Source organism: Talpa occidentalis, unplaced genomic scaffold (genome assembly GCF_014898055.3).
Source record: "Talpa occidentalis isolate TD23 unplaced genomic scaffold, MPIMG_talOcc4v2.1 talOcc4.14, whole genome shotgun sequence".
In the NCBI taxonomy this organism is placed as follows: Eukaryota; Metazoa; Chordata; class Mammalia; order Eulipotyphla; family Talpidae; genus Talpa; species Talpa occidentalis.
This window is the reverse complement of record NW_023601433.1, coordinates 23,586,966-23,593,544: the sequence shown is the minus strand read 5'-3', so window position 1 is coordinate 23,593,544 and position 6,579 is coordinate 23,586,966.

The following is a 6,579-nucleotide window of genomic DNA, read 5'->3' as shown; positions in this document are numbered from 1 at the left end:
AGCAGCCCCCGAGAGAGGACAGGTGAATTTCTGGCTGCCAGCTTCCCAAAGGTTCCCCAAGAATAAGAGGCAGTACAGCTGCTGGGACCCTCAGCTGCTCCTCTCATGGTCTGTGATAGCTCCTCTTCCCCAAACCACATCCCTTTCACCTTTTCAGGAACTGTGAAACAAAGCTGGCAGGGGAAGGAAGCCTTGGTGTGGCTGAGAGTTCCCATGTAGCTCCCACCTGCTGTCCCAGTGCCTCCATTTGCCTATGATTCTCCCTTCTTGTACATTCCCTTCTGACACATATCTGTCCCTTGCTTCCCACTCCCCCATTTTTAGTTTTCTTCAAATCTCTATTATATGTTGGCCACTAAACCTCTACATTTCTCTTTCTAGACATAATTTTGTATCAGCGTGTGTCTACTTATTCCTCCCTAGTTTGCCAGAGTCAGGATCTCATTGTCTTTTATCTTGACCATCAATCTGTGGTTTAGACAAATGTGATGGCTGAAACCTGAATCAGCCTCAGGGCCGTTGAGGATTCAGAGGAAAGAGGTAGAGCACCTTTTACCACCCAGAGGTGACAATCAGAATCACGGCGCCCTGGAGAACTGTCTGGACAGCCCATCCCCACACTCTTCCGTAGCTGCCCTGGCCCCTGTCATTTCTTCTCTCTCCATCCCTTCAGCTATTAGCTCTGAGAGAATGACCACTCAGGACTGCCTCCTCACTCATCACCTCAGCATCTGACTGTCATTCTCAACTCATCTACATCTACTGTTTTCATCTCAACTGGGAACAGCAAGAAATCACCTTTGTCTTTTCTTGGAACCCCAGTATTTGTAAATGCCCAAAGGGTAAGTCTTCAGAGGATCCTCTGCCCCGCCCACCTGACCCAGCTCCCTTCTGACATCCTCCCTTCTCAATAATAGCTTTCTGGGGGCGGGGTCGGTGGGGGTAAAGAGGGGGAACCCCACTCTCACTTGATTTTGAATTTTCAATACTTCCAGAATTCTGGCATAAATTAAAGCTCAATAAATGTTTGTAAAAATGATAGATATTACGTAATCAGAGGAATAATAATCCTAAAGTATTTTTATATCTCTATTGCATTAGTCAGGGGGGAGAGCCAACTTATCTGAAGGCAGGATGAGAGAGTCTGAAGGAAAGAGGAGAAAAAGGCTACATGAATACTGAACCATGAACCCTAAAGCTGAGGAAGCTTCTCTCAATAGTTGCCGAGACTGCGCAGGTCCTCGACCACTAAGTCTGAGCCTTGAAGAGCCCTACAGAACAGCATGTTTCATGTTCATAGAATTATCATGGATTAAGACTATTTATTATGAGTTGAGACCAACCCCAAACGCAGCAGATGGAAAATTGAGGCCCTGCTTTTAGATTGGCTCTTGCCAAATCCCTTTTGTCCTTGGCTAAAAATAATGTACGCATTAAATGTCTGTGCTTAGTTTCTGATATCAGTTATGTTCAAAATTGCGTGGCCATAGGTTTTGTGGAAAAGTACAGAGTCCACAAACGCTCCCATTGTAACAGGGTGGTCCCCAGGAAAGGGGAGGTTCCCTGCCCCACCCAAGGGAGGGTGGAGCTGAGCAGGGAGAGGAGAAGCTGCAGAGGAGACTGAGGAAGAAGGAAGCAGGATGGAGCCAGGAGACCTGGAGGAGGCGCATGGAGCCTAGAGACACGTGAAGAAACTGCGCTTGTCTTTTGGTCATGGACTGGGTGACACAGATGTGGGTGAGACCCATGGGGCGGTGACAATGGCAGCTTTTATCTTGATGTTGATTTTGCTCTTTTCCTTCCGGTTTGTCTGGTAGTTTCTGACCCTTTTCTGTGGGTCCCCACTGGAAGATGGTTAGACTTGTGGCAGGATTTGGGGCCTTGTTCTGGGCCGATCCCATATGGATGGACTTTTACCCACGAGGGGATGGGTAACTTTGGGTGCTTCACTTAGAAACTAGACTCTTTGCCTTACCTGTATTGTTTCCTAGTTTTATGAAAGTTCCTTCCCATTAAAGTCTCATATGTTTTGTGTTGATGCGGCAGATGGCAGAACCCATTTAGAATAGGCAGGTTTGCGGGGTTTGGGCTGCCCCTCTCCCTGTCCTATAACACCTTCACAATGGACATTCAAAAGTTCCCATTAGCTGGAGATGTAGGAATCCAGAGTTGCAGGAGGGTGGCTGAACAAGGCTAGTGGGAGCAGAGCCTTGATGGAAAAGCCAGCCCAAAGGCATCTGCTAGGAATGAAGTGGGTACCGTGAAAACCAAGGACCAGGATAAGGGTGCTGGTGGTGGAAATAATCCCTTGCACAGTAAAGGACAATGTAAAAGAGGAATTGTTGGTAGAGCATTGGAACCTCCTCTTTCCTGGGGACCACCTTGTTACATTTGGAATCTAGTAGCCAGTCAGCCCCTCGCCTTTGTGAGGCACTCTGTTTCTACCCTCCCTTCTCTGGCAGACTAAGCAGGCTCAGGGTATTTTCTTCTTTCTCAGAAACTTATGCTGAGACTCAGGAGGCAGCTCAGACATCTCTCTGGGGGCCTAGCCGTGCCCTGCCCTCTGTGCCTGCCCCAGCTCTCTATCTAAAGCAAGGCTGGAGCCTGGCATGAGCTCCCTGAGGCTCCTTGGCTCCCCCAGCATTGGGAACTGCTCAGCCTTCTCAGGCCCTGTGCCCTCTGCGCTCTTTTCTCCACATGTCTGCCCTTCACTATTTCCTTCTCACTTTTCTTGTTCCAGGATGTATATTCTACATTTCTGTTGATCTGTTTAAAAAAAAAAAAAAGAAAAAAATTGCTTCCAGGGTGACAAAATTGGGACTGCAAGCAAAGGCAAGGCCATAGAGACTCTGTTACCTCCTGGATCCCCTGGCCTGGCTGTGGAGACTCACTAGCCGGGTTGCTGCCCCTTTGTTTCTGACATGGCTGCACCAAAGCTACCAGGAATGGGACAGGCAGTCTTCTAGGGCCCAGCTTCAGGTGCAGCTCCTGACCCACCCCGCTCGCGCCATTCCTTGCTTCCTAGAAACACCGGAGAGCTTCTGATGCAGTCAATAAATACTGTCTCCCACGCCTGGGCCCTGAGAAGCCCCTCTTCCGCCCTGGACTGAGCCCCTGCCTCATTGTCCCTGGGCTGGTCAGAGGAAAGATCAGGGCCCCTCTGGGATGCATTTCCATTGAAGGGGTTGGGTTGCTAGGTCTTGTCATCTGTTACGGCTGACTAGGTGAACCTGGGGTTCTTATATGTTAGAGCCTGGCAGGCGCTCTGGTGCCCAGAACACAGGGTGCTAATTTTAGGCTTTCAGGCCTAGTCTTCCAGCCAGAAACAGATCCCAGGCTGCAGGGTCGGCCCTGAGCCCCTGTCACTAGACCACCAGGGATTGGTGTCTCATGAAGCTGCCTCAGGAACTTTGCTGATGCTCAGACAAGAAAGAAGAGGCAGATTTGTTTAGAGAAAGAAAAAAAGTTTATTAAGAAGAAAAGGAACAGAAATAAAGTGGGACTCCCAGGCCCGTGAAACCAGGCCAGGGAGGGTCAAGGAAGGCAAGTGGATTCATGTCTCAGGGAACACAGACCTTCCCTCCCTGGTTATTCTAAAGCCCACCAGTCTCTGTGGGACTGGTTAGTCCTCAGTAGTCTCACTCACTCTGCCTTAATTTATGTCTCTGTGCCCAGAATTAAGTCTCTGTGCCCCAGCCCTTAGAGTTCTTTTTCTTTATTGTCCTTGTCCCAGAACATACCTGTACCTGGTCCTGGGGTTTCTGATGAACTCCCTTTGGAAGTTGTTGCCCTCATCTCTGGAGCTACCCTGGAGGACCAAGCAGGTAAAAGTCCTTTTTTAGATCATCAGGCCTCCATGACTCCCACCTCAGAGCCGGCTTAGCAGAACGCCTTGTCTACACCATCGGATCTCCTGGATGTCCAGGTTACAAGGGCCACAGCTTGGTCATCTGGAGAACCTTCTGAATCCAAGGATGACAGAAAAGTGAGGAATCAGTGATAGGACTTTCTGACATTCTGACATTCTGACTGTGACCCTTTGGAAGTCTCTGCCCTTATCTCAGGAGCTTCCCTTATTCCTTTTGTTTCTTTTATCTCAAAACCCTCTAAATCTCCCCAAGCCCCTGCTTGCACTGTCCCTGAAGCTAATTAACCCCAACTTGCCCTAAGACTCACTAGGACTGTGCCATGGCTCTCTGTTTCCCCTCCTCAGATGGAGTGGGATGAAGGCCAAGGACTTGGATCCTCTTCTAAATTTCAGCAAACAGATCCATGAGCTCTATATTGAATGTGCGAGAGGAACAGGACTTTTAGAGATTACCTGTTTTGAAAAATTGGTAAAGCTCATCTCCAGCTTGGCCAAGCCTGGTGGCACCTCCAGACCTGGTGAAATCCTTGCCAGGCCAGTCCTAAGCTGTATGGGAGACGCCTCGCTTTACTAGAATCAGAATCTAGCTTTACTAGAATCAGATTGAACTGTGGCTTAGTCTCAAGACCTCAGGTCAGGACACCTTGCTTATTTATTTGTGAACTGGGCATTTTCTAACTAATCCACTCCCTCCCCCTGGGGACCTGTGCCTGTGACTCAAAGCTTTCACTAGTTCTTGGCCTCTTGAGGCTGCCTAGGTTTCTGGAAGGAGAGTAAAATGGGAGGGCTTTAAGCTTGGTTTCCATGGAAGCCAGACCAGAACATGGTTCTTTTGCAAATAACCAGCCACCAGCTAAAGGTATCCATCCTTGACCTATATCTCCACCATTTGGGGTTCAGATGAAATGTTCTCTGCAGAAAAACTCCATTCAAATGCCACCACCCTCCTGCTTCTGAGGAGCAGGGGACTTAACATTATTTATGCAGGATATTGAGAAAAGAGCTTGGGGTGGGAGGAAGAAAGCAAACACACTTCCTTAGGACTCTTTGGAAAGAAGAGCCAGTTAGGAGGAGGAAGGATCGAGGGAGGAAAGCGAGGCGTCTCCCATACAGCTTAGGACTGGCCCGGCAAGGATTTCACCAGGCTGGAGGTGCCACCAGGCTTGGCCAAGCTGGAGATGAGCTTTACCAAAGGTGCCCAGGAGCCTGGGGCACAGGTCTGTGGGTCTCTGGCTCCAGAAGGGCAGCTCCAGCAAGCAGTAGCGAGGGCAGGGCGACTCTTAAGTTCCATCCACAACAGACTTCTTCCACATAGGACCCCTGGCGTGGGGTGCAGGGGCCATGGCTACCTGGGAGACGTGGTGCCTAGTTCCACTCAAAGGGCAGTGATCTGCTGTTTCTTTTGTCCTGTTCTCAGTCTTAGGTCAGAGATAGCAGGACAATTAGTCATCAGAGAGATGAGCCACTAAATAAGAAGCAAGTACCGAGCCTATCTCTGAATCACCAGAATCTTGCAGATTCCCAGCCCTTTTCCATGATTCCCTGAAAGATGCTCATTTCTCACTCTTTATCTCTTTGAACCATGAAATGCACAAGGGCAGCCAGTCCTGGGACATGGGCATCCTGGGGCACAGTGTAGCCAGCTGTTTCCATTTCAGTGTCTGTCCCTGTCTTTCCCCCCTCTATGACCAGGGCACTCGGTATTGGGGGCCCGGTTCACACCTTCACTGTCTTGGCCTTTGGACTGTATCTCCCTCTCGTGTGCGGGTTTCTCCTCTCTCCACGGTGCTTTCCTTTCCTTTGTCTGTAGGTGTAACCATGGAATTTGTATCCCTGTCTCTCCAGAGACCCATGTCCTCTGGGTGTTTGAGTCAGATCCAGTGCCCCTCCTTTGCTTTCCTCCTCAAGGACTGGACTGGGGACTGGGCAAAATGTGGAGGCCTCAAGAAAGTCACAGCCCACCTCCGCCCATCCATCCTTCAAGCTCAGGGGCAAAGGGTTGTGGGCACCTTTCTTCCTCTCAATGTCCCTTATTTTTTAAATGTGTTTGAATATAAGCCACACAAGTTTTTTTCACGGAGGCATTTCTTATTTTGAGAAAGCACCCTCCTGGTGCTTCCCCACTTCTTCCTGACCTCCTCTGGAAGCCTCCTATGCCTCCCACATTGTCATCTGTGCTGTCACCTGCTTGGGACCAGCGCCTGGCCCTGCCCTATGACTGGGACACCAAGGAGGCAGCTTCAGACACAATCCCACTCCTGTGAGTGCCCACCTTCCACATTTCCAACACCTAGCTATTTGGGGTGACACTGCTCCCTTTTCCACAGTCTTGTGCTGGCCTCAACAAGCATCTGACTCTCATCCCTGATAAACCCATATGGCACGCCCAGACCCCCTTATAAGGCTACAATCCCCAGAATTTAAGGAGTACTCCCTGCTTTAAACACACAGCCCCAAGATTTTTCCTGGTCCCCACCAATCATTGTAGCATAAAGGAATGTAGGGATCAGGCACCCAAAATAGTATCTACTTTAAAACTATGATATCTTGAGAAGATACCTAGCTTATTGCTTGTGACCCCCAAAATAGCTCACACTAGGGCTTTGGGGCATTTTAGCTTTTCTCTGCCATATAAAGTGGTTTAGTTCTCCGTGAGGACCAAGGTGGGGAAAGACTGGGGTGTGTGGCCATCAGAGGGCTCCCTTTACAAA